General features: G+C 64.2%; 1 protein-coding gene and 1 long non-coding RNA gene across 10 annotated transcripts in view; one reads left to right on the top strand and one right to left on the bottom strand.

Annotated features, from left to right (window-relative positions):
- Nucleotides 1-579: 579 nt before the first annotated feature.
- Nucleotides 580-5529, bottom strand: LOC147571757 (uncharacterized). Of its 6 annotated transcripts, none has more exons than XR_015246792.1 (4): nucleotides 5397-5524; nucleotides 4863-5310; nucleotides 1154-1349; nucleotides 580-854 (listed from the first exon to the last, which is right to left on the bottom strand). It is a non-coding gene; the product is annotated as an uncharacterized LOC147571757 (long non-coding RNA). The 6 variants fall into 6 exon arrangements; XR_015246794.1 differs by having other exon boundaries at nucleotides 4863-5070; nucleotides 5397-5518; XR_015246797.1 differs by lacking the exons at nucleotides 4863-5310; nucleotides 5397-5524 and adding exons at nucleotides 1851-2005; nucleotides 2500-3170.
- EPPK1 (epiplakin 1) overlaps nucleotides 4132-9585 on the top strand; it is a 29205-nt gene continuing 23751 nt past the window's right edge. The window contains exons 1-2 of one of the 4 annotated variants that reach the window (XM_086695508.1): nucleotides 4251-4283; nucleotides 8678-8773. The gene's annotated coding sequence lies outside the window, so the exon portion shown is untranslated. Of the gene's footprint in view, nucleotides 4284-4677; nucleotides 4908-8677; nucleotides 8774-9585 lie in introns of those variants that run through there. The other 3 variants (XM_086695510.1, XM_086695511.1, XM_086695512.1) reach the window with 3 other exon arrangements.

Below are 9585 nucleotides of genomic sequence, written 5' to 3' on the forward strand. Positions count from 1 at the left end.
ACGGGGCCGGCTGAGCAGACCTGGCGGGGCTATGGCCCGATAACAGCCGGGCCTCAGCCTTGCAGGTACCTTAGAAGTCTGGCGGGGGGGGGGGGGGGGGTTGGGGAACAGCCCACTGCAGGGTGCCCGGGGAGGAGAGAGGTGACCCCAGAGCAGCTGGATGACCCGGGGGCTCCGTGCTGGGGCCCTGCCTGCCCTCGGAAGAGACCCACCCCCTCGAGAGACGAGGAGGAAGAAAAGCCAGGGCAGGCGCCGTGACCAGAGGCTTTTCGTGGCGATTTCCAGACTCGGCTCTCGTCTCGTGTGCAGCCTCAGGTCCCCACGCCAAGTTCAGCCCGCTCTCCCTGCAGGGGTCAGGGCTGGAGCTTCGGCAGGCCCTGCGGCCAGCCTCCAGAGGCATGAACGACAGGCCAGGGAAAATGGCTCTGGAGACGCCACTGTTGAGACGCCAAGCCGTCCTGGGAGTGGGGTCAGGGAGGGTGCACCTTCCACCCCTTCTTAACAAGCAGAGCTCCCAGCTGAGACCTCGGTATTGCTATTGTTGACTCCTGTTTATGCAATAACTCGAAGGGAAACATATTTGGAGCAAGATGCAAAGAAATTTAATTCTGAAGTACAGGTCAGGCATCTTGCCTAGTTTAATCCACCCTCGATGCCCAGCCTGGGAGTCACCAGATGGGTCCACCCTGGCCGCACCTTCCCCTCGCCCCCTTCATCTGTCCTGTAGCACAGGGGCAGCGGGGCCTCAAGGAGCGGCTTCCAGGTCTCCCCGTGTGCCGAAGTCCCAGACCCCGTCTTCACTTGCTCTGCCAGGTTTGGTTCTCACAACTGGGGACCATCTCCGTTTGCACAGGCTGAGTGGTTTAAGCAACAGAAATGAAAAACGAGGGGCGCCAGGGTGGCTCAGTCGGTTAAGCATCCGACTTCCACTCGGGTCACAATCTCGTCATCCATGGGTTCAAGCCCTGCATCCGGCTGTGTGCTGACGGCTCAGAGCCTGGAGCCTGCTTCGGATTCTGTGTCTCCCTCTCTCTGCCCCTCCCCCGCTTGCTCTCTCTGTCTCTCTCTGTCTGTCTTTCTCTCAAAAATAAATAAGCATTAAAACAATTTAAAAAAAAAAAAAAAAAAAGAAAGGAAAAACAAATTGACTCACAGTTCTGGAGTCTGGAAGCCCACGGTCCAGCCATGGGCAGGGTTGATTCCTTTTGAAGGGTACAAGGGAAGGGTCTGCTCCAGGCCCCCTGCCTTGGTTTGCAGGTGGTATCTTCCCTCTGTGCGTCTGTCCAAAATCCCCTTTTCGTGAGGACGGCAGTCAGGACTTCAGGAGGCCCCATCTTAACTGATTACACCTGAAACGACCTTCGATATGAGGGCATGTTCTCAGGAGTTCAGGGGTCAAGACTTCATATATGAGCATGCGGGAGGGACACAATGCCACCCCTAAGAGGGCATAACCCTGTCAGCTCACCCCAGCGCTGAGCGTCCGGCACGACAGCCTGTCTGGGCAGAGGGTCCCCTCCCCACCCCACCCCCGGGCTATGTCCTGAGGCTCACAGCCGCCCGGGGCTAAGCCAGGCCATGGCCCAGTCCTCCGGCTGCACTGCCCGGGCCCGCCTGTGCCGTGAGTCCTTGCCGACGAAGGGAGCAGCATGAGGCACGGGGTGGGGGGGCCCAGGACGTGGGGGTACTGAGGGGGTAAGAGGCAGCGGCGCCTCTTGGAGGCAGGCATGTCATGAGGCCCCTCTAATGACAGGGGTTCCCGTGGGAGCCGCGGGGAGCACAGCTTCCTTCTGCCCCTTTGCTGAAGGGGCCCAGCCCTGCAAGGAGGGGCTGCCCTCATGGGTACCAACCCCCGGGCCTGCCGCTGGAGCCACTGGGCTGCCGCAGAGACGTCAGCCGGCCGCTCCGCTCCCTGCCCACCTCTGCCACACTGCCACGCTAGGCTGCGCCTCCTGGAGGAGACAGGGCCGCTCTCCGAGGGCCACTCTGCGGACGAGCTGCCGTACTGACCCATAGGCTGAGTCGGGCCGAGCCCTACAGGCCCCGAGTGGGGCCTGTAGCCGAGCGCCGCAGCCCACGCGGCCACCTCCTAGACCAGGCCAGGGTCAGCACGGTAACATGGCCCTGGGACTCCCTCCTCGGAACCTCTGGCCCACAGGGCCTCTAGGGGAAGCAGGACAGCTGGCTGGGGTAGGGCCACCAGCTTCAGGACATGACGGCCACAGGTAGAGCAGTTGGCAAGACTGAGCATAGGGGGAGTCACCCCACTGGCCTCCTGACACCACAGCCCCTCCCCCTAATTCCCTGAGGCCCTCCCTGCTGTGCCGCAGTGCAGGCCTACGCCTGGGGGTGGCTGGGCAGACGCACTGGGCTGGGGCTCTGGGAAGGCACCGGCTCTGAGAGGTCCTGATCATCGGGGTCAGCCTGGGGGCCAGGGAGGTAGGACAGTCACCCAGGCTTGCTCCCCAGGGGGTCCCGGAGGCTGACCTAGAGGCTGACCTGGAGGCTCCTGCAAGAAACTGGAGACACCGGGAGAGGACCAGTGGGCATGGCGGGGGCAGGGCCAGCCTTTGTCCTCCTTCCCACGAGAGGGGCTGGCACGCGCCTGGGTTTCGCGGCCTGGTGGCGATGCTGCCTGCACGGCTTGGCCGTGGGCAGGAGTGACTCTGAGGCACTTTCTGGGCCACAAGCCACAGCCAGCACAGCCACGCTTCCCAGCGGGCCATCGCGGACGGTGTCCTGGGGCCTCGCGGGCAGAGATGCAGTTGGGCCAGCGCCCCTTGCTGGACATGGGCCCCTGCCGGAGCTCACTACCCTTGGGGGTCGGGGCTCCCCGGTGGCCAGCGGCAGCCACACAGAACGTCAGGTGTGGATGGGTGGATGTGCACCAAGGCACACAGGTGGCCAGAGGCCAGCCCCGGGGGGCCAGGGAGCCTTGGTGAGCAGGTGGGAGTGTGGGCCTGGTAGGCGGGGGTGAGGGCAGAGCCACGGGGGTGGACCCCAGAATCCTCCACCCCAGAAATGCCTGCACCTGCACGGGCGTCTCCAGGTACACTTTCGGTGACTGTCAGGGTGGCCCTGTTCAAGTATGTGGTCAAGAATGAACCAGGCAGGGGTGCCCGGGTGGCTCAGTCGGTTAAAGCGTCCGACTTCGGCTCAGGTCACGATCTCACAGTCAGGCCCTGTGTTGACAGCTCAGAGCCTGGAGCCTGCTTCGGATTCTGTGTCTCCCTCTCTCTGCCCCATCCCCACTCATGCTCTGTCTCTCTCTGTCTTAAAAATAAATAAAACATTTAAAAACAAAATTTAAAAAAAAAATGAACCAGGCAAAGATAAGGGCTAGGGGGGTAGAGAGACTGAGCCCTCGAGGCAGGGACTGGGGAATGGGAGAGAGCTCGGGCTCTGCTTTGGTGGGAGGCACCAAGGTGGTGCCCCCAAGGTTCTGGGCCTCTATCCCCAACACCTCTAGCAGCCACTGCCTCACGGTGCCAGGGTGGGCGTCTAAGAGGAGGGCCAGGAGCTCTGGGATGCACCCGGGACCTCCTCTGAGCCCAGGGGGAGGCTCCTCAGGCGGGGTGGGGTGAAGTCTGGCCATCTCTTCCAGACAGGGGAACCTGCTGGGGACACAGAAACCCCAGTTCTTCCCAGGGGCACACGGAGGGGAGCCCCTGCGGAACCCTGGCTCAGCACACCCAGGACCTAAGCAGCAGTGGGGGGAGCTGACCCCCAACCCCCCTGACTGAGCAGACCTAGCAGGTGGCCAGCAGTGCGCACCCCGCCCCACACCCCCACACACATGTGAGCAGAGGAGCTGTGCGAACCCCTCCCGACCCGCTCTCCCGCAATACAGTCGCGTTTTGGAAAGTGAAACCGCAGGTCAGGTGTGCATTTCCTTTACAAAGTCCACTGAACCCGCTGAGAGGGGCGGGGATGGACCCCTCCCCCAGCACCCTGTGCCCACCTCCGCTCCCTCACCCGGACTCTGGGGAAGGGGTCAAAGGGGCAGGAGGGAGAGGGCAGCCGCCCCCCTGCAATTCGGGGCCATTCCTCACCAGGGGTGCTCACGGGTGGCCAGCCTACCGAGGGGCGTGCCCGGGGCGCCGCCCTGGCCCCCGCCGGGTTCTGGGTACCCGCCCGCCCCACCCGGATTCGGGGCGCGCCCCCCACCCCGGGCCGCCGCCCCCAGATGAGGGCGGGGCCGCGGCCGGTTTAAATTCGGGTGGCGCGGGCCCAGCCGCGAGCCGAGAGACTGCGTTCGGAGCGCTGGGGCGCCGCGCGGGCAGGTGGGACACCCAGGCCTGGGCCAGACCCGGGCAGGCCAGGGAGCAGAGACCGAAGCTCCTTCGACGGGCGCTGAGCTCGGGTCCGGGAGGCGGGGGCGGGCGTGGGGGGCAAGGCGCCGGTGGAGCCGGGAGCGGCCGGGAGCTCCGCGCTCTGGCTCGCCCGGACCGGGCAGTCTGAGCCCCGGGCCGGCCTCCCTCCCTGGTGGGCGAGGGTCGAGGTTACCGGCAGGGACGTGGGAGATGCGGCCCGGGCAGGCGGGGGTGGGCGGTGGCGGGGTGGGGGTGGGGGTTCCTCCCGGCTCCAGCGGTTTCCCGGCAGGGGGCAGGGCAGGGGTGGCCCCGGGCGGGTGTGCAGGTCAGGTTCCGCCTGCCGCCCCCCTTCGGCGGAGGGTGGAGGCGCCCTGGGCGGAGGTAATCAGGCTGACAGATTGAGAGGGCGGTGCTGCTCCTGGCTGGGGCGCTGACCAATCCGGGAGCCACCTGCTGTCCCCCGTGGGGCGGCGGCAGGGACACCGCATGGGGTCATCTCAAGACCCATGCCAGGACGGGGCTCAGGAGGGCTGCCTTCCCTGTACCCACCTGTCTTACCAAGCTCCTCCTGCCGCTGGCCTCTGCGCCGAGGAGGTGAGTGGGATCCTTCCGCAGCTGCCCGATGGGGCAGAGCCAAGATTGCCGCCTCCCTGTGTGGGCCTGAGGCTGCCTGCAACCTAGTTCTGTCCTTATCTGGCTCAGGTGGACAGCCAGCCCTCTGCCCTCCTCCGGCCCCGGGCTGGAGAGGGGGGATGTCCTTCAGGGCAGAGGCAGAAGGTGGCCCACAGCCAAGGAATGCAGACCCACCCTCCTCAGGATTGTCCTCCCTCCCCTTGTCACCCGGCGCTGCCCCCCCATCCTCCCCTCCCCCAGGGAAGCCGCAGGAAGAGCCCTCTTCCCTCTCAGATTCCCTTTTGCTTCCTGGAAAATCTGCTCAGCCCCAAGGCCCTTACCCCTCCGGTCACACACCATGCCCACCTTCTGCTGCTGGCCACCTCTGTGGGACATTGGGCTGGCCAGGGTGTCCTGCCCTTGAAGCCGCCCCCTCCCCCATTCCCTGGGCCCTGGACACCAGTCACATACCATGGTCTTCTCTCCCGAGCTCCAGACCCCTCTGTCCAGCTGCCTTCCCAAGGTCTCCACTCCACAACCCTGCTCCTGTCTCACCTGGGCAGAGTCCAAAGAGGCTCCTACCTGGCCCAAGGTCACTGCCAACCAAATAGGGGGCGTGGCCCAACTGCCAAGGGCACAGGGCCTGTCCTGGCCTTAGGCCCCCACTTCCTGCTCGAGTACTCCGTCAGGCTCCTGGGTCCCCCCTCCCACCATGAATCCCCTTTGTTTGTTTTTTTAATTTTTTAATGTTTGTTTTTGAGAGCGAGAGCACGAGAGAGAGCAGGGGAGGGTCAGAAAGGAGACACAGAATCTGAAGCAGGCTCCAGGCTCCAGCTGTCAGCACAGAGCCCGACGTGGGGCTCAAACCCATGAAACTTGAGATCATGACCTGATCATGAGCTGAAGTTGGACGCTTAACCGACGGAGCCCCCCAGGCACCCTTCCCCATGAATCCCCTTTGTGCGGGGAACCGGAGCCTCCTGCTCCCCAAGCTGGTGACTGCTCTGGTTTTCCTGTCTCGGCGCTGCCCTTCCCCACCCAGCACAGCCCCATCAGGGCTCTGGTCCGGCTGTCTATGTCCAGGCCAAGGGCCACCCGCCGTGGCCCCGAATGTCCCTCCTTCTCTTTGCTGGGTAATGAGGTCCCTCTCCTCTCCCCACCTTTGTCCATTGCCAAGGGAAAGTCACGCTCTTCTAGCTATCTAACTGCCCCAGGAGCCGTGTCACCTGGCGTTCCTGCCGAGACGGGCAGGCCTGTCCCGGGCTCACAGACCCGCTGAAGGCAGTCCTGGCACAGGGCACCCTGTGCGAAGGGAGTATCCCACCCAGCAGCCAGGCAAGTGTCCAGGCCGGGCCCCAGAAGCAGGGTCTGATGGCAAGCATATTGAGGAGTGGACTCGGGGTGGCCCGTTGAGTGCAGGACACAAAACAGGAGAGAGCCAGCCTCTGGTGCAGCCCCGCTCGCAGCTGGAAGGAGGTCGAGGCAGCCGTGCACTCACCGCCATCACACCAGGCCCTGGAACCCTGCTTGCAGGGCACCCGTGGGCTTCTCTTCCTGGGGAGACGCACAGGGGACAGTGAACAGGTGGGCCCCCAGCCAGAGCTGTGGCATGGGCCTCGTCTCTGAGGCTCCGCTCCTCCTTCCCCCCGCCCCACCCCTACCGCACGTCGGCCGGGCCTGGTGCTCACCTGGGGTGTGCAAACCCTTGCCCCTGAGGTCCCTTGTGGCTACACGTGTCCATTAGCTACAGGAACGGCCACACCCCTGCCTCCACCCCACCCAGACCCTGCCTTCTCCTGGTGGTCGGGTCACTCCCGGCCCCTTGGTCCTGGACACAAGGAGCCGGGGTGCCCTGGGAGCAGCCGTGGCCTTCAGCTCAGTGGGACTGCGGCTGTGTCCGTGGCAGAAGTACTCATCCTGTGGGACTGACCCCGGAGCTGCAGGGACGGGTGGTGGGGTCATAAGAGGCATGGTGGGGGCCACGTCTGCTCCCATCGCTTGGTTCCTGGACCCATATGGTCCAGCTGCAGGGACAGACACATCACATTCTAGAATGGTCACCTCCCCCCCCCCCCCCCCCCCGGCCCTGGGCACGGGACCACCGGTGAGCTGGTGCTGGAGCTTGCCTGCAGTGGCCCTTTCACGATGGAGCCCCCAGCCTGCCCTGCGCTGCAGAGATCAGAGCCTCTTGACTGGTCACTACAAAGCCTCAGGTGTCCACAAGGACTTTTTGTCATCCAGCTGGTCACTCACAGCCTTTTGTGTTCGTCCAAAGTCTCGTTGTTTAGCAATGCCCCCCACCCCCACCGTGTGCTCTGCACTAACCCCCATCCCAGATGCCTGATCCCACACTCCGTTTACTCGGAACGCTGGCAGATGGAGGCACTTCCCCGATCCCAGCTCACACGGCCAGCCGGGTGGCGGTGTGCCCCTCCAGAGCCTCGCCCAGTGTCTGCCTGGTCCTGGCACCACCAGTCTGAGCTGAGCAGCACGCGAGCTGCAGGGGGTGGGAAGGGCCCCTCGTCTGTGTAGGGAAGGGGTGAGGCAGGATTTCACCCACTCCCAGGGGCTGGGCTTACATGCGGGCCCCATGTCAAGTCAAGGGCCTGAGCCAGTGCAGCCCCAGGACGGGCAAGGCAATTCCCGAGGGGGCCGAAGTGGGGGCCGCCTGCCAACAGCCCTCCTGAAGCCCCAGATGGGGTCTGGGTCATGCCCCCAAGCGTCCACCCTTCCAGATGTGTGTGTTGTCGGAGCCCCAGCTTCTTACTGTCACTGGGGGGTGCTCGACACCCCCTGGGCCATGCTGCCCCCTGCACCACCCTGGCGCTGAGGCCTCCCATGGATGCCTCACGGCCACTTGCTGATCCCACCCTGTTCCTGGGCCGGAGGTCGGTGGAGAGGGCAGGAGCAACGAAGGTGGCCTTGAGCGCCACAGTAGGAACTAGCAAGCCACGGAGGCTGTAGGACAGGAGAGGGGCCGGTGTGAAACAGCGACCCCATGTGGGGCCAGTGGGGGCGAGTGGGGGCTGAGCAATTCAGGGCTCAGGCTGCACGGAGTGGGTGTGGGGGAACCCTTTACAGAACACCAGCAGTCGTGGGGGTGCAGTGGAGTTTGAGGCACCTCGTGAGACCGGGGCACGTGGTTCCTGGACTCCGGGACGGGCGGGGCCTGAGACACGGTGTGAGGGGTTCCCTGATGTAATGGGCAAGTGGGGGCAGAGCGGAGCCCTGTCACCAGTGAGAAGGCCCCACACCCACCACCCAGAGACAGTGAGATCCAAAATGCATTTGTTGGGTTTGGCAACCACAGTCCGAGTTCATCTTAGTGAGAGCTTCGGGGCGGGGGCGAGCCTGCTGCCTGAGCGGGCACGGGAGCAGGCTTGGGGCGCAGGCCGGGGGCTGGCTGGGAGGCCAGGACAGACGTGTTCGGGCTCTTGAGCAGACAGCCGGTGCCAGCGGGAGCAAAGTGTGGGCTTGCGCCCGGGGGGAGGGGGAAGGGGGGCCCGGGTGTGGTTCTGCAGAAACCGGGTGTGGGCCGGCTGGAAGGGCGGAGGCGGGAGGGAGGCTATGGCTCCTTAAGCTGTCACAACAATTACCACAACCTGGATGGCTTCAAACAACAGAAACTCCTTCTCAGTTCAAGGGGCCAAAATCTGAGGTCAATGCTTCTGGGCTTGGTGGTCCTCGACGCGTCTGGGCTTGTAGCCGCTCCAGACGGTGCCCCATGGGCTCTCTCCTGTGTGTTCCTATAGAGACTCAAGTCATTTTGGATTAGGGCCATTCCTCCTCTGTGACCTCAACTGAATTACATCTGCAAAGACTATTTCCAAATAAGGCTACAGTCATAGGTACTGGCGGTCAGGACTTGGATATGTCTCTCAGGCGGACACAATTTAATCCCACAGGAAGGGGACAGGCCTGGGTGGAGGAGTTGGTGTGCAGGTGTGAAGCCCTTGTCACTGCTGCTCAGAGAATTGGGGCACAGAGCCGTCTGCTGAGAGGGGACAGCCTTGGAGCCTCTCTGGGGCTTGGAGCCAGCTGACCAGAGACGTGGCCATACCCATGGCTCCCACGGGACTGGCATGCAAACACGGAGTCTGTGTTCCCTCAGGCCCCTGAGTCGAGTGTGGGCACAAAGAGGCCGTAGCCCAGAGAGCACAAGGATTGGAGTGGGCAGAGGAGGACGCAGACAGAGCCAGGCTGGGGCGGGACACCGTGGGGGCTTCTGGCTGGAGCCCAGTGGAGATCTGGGAAGGAACAGAAGCCAGAGCAGAGGGTCTGGGGTAGGGCGGGGGTTTGGAGGCAGTGACTGGAAGAGGGAAGGGTGCTGATGTCCCTGACCCAAGGATGGAGGAGAAGCCCCGGGGAGCAGATGGGAGGTTTGGGTGAGAGATGGGGGGAGGGGCTCTGGCCCAGGTGGCCCAGCCCCCACCACGGGACCCTGAGGGCAGGGGCTGAGGGGATTGGGCTGGGATGGAGAGCAGAGGATGGCCTGCAGGAAAACAGAGCCCACACGTCCTGGAGGCCGCCCTGGCTGGCCGGAGGTCCCCCGTGGTCCCTCCTGGGACCCCATGGGGCAGGGCAAAAGACCTTACTTGGATGCTGACCCCCATCCCCCAGGAGGGCAAGCCATGTCTGGAGGCTGATTCAGGGTCTGGGA

The sequence above is a fragment of the Puma concolor genome, chromosome F2, assembly GCF_028749965.1.
Source record: "Puma concolor isolate L17-30 chromosome F2, mPumCon1.1.hap2, whole genome shotgun sequence".
Taxonomy (NCBI): domain Eukaryota; kingdom Metazoa; phylum Chordata; class Mammalia; order Carnivora; family Felidae; genus Puma; species Puma concolor.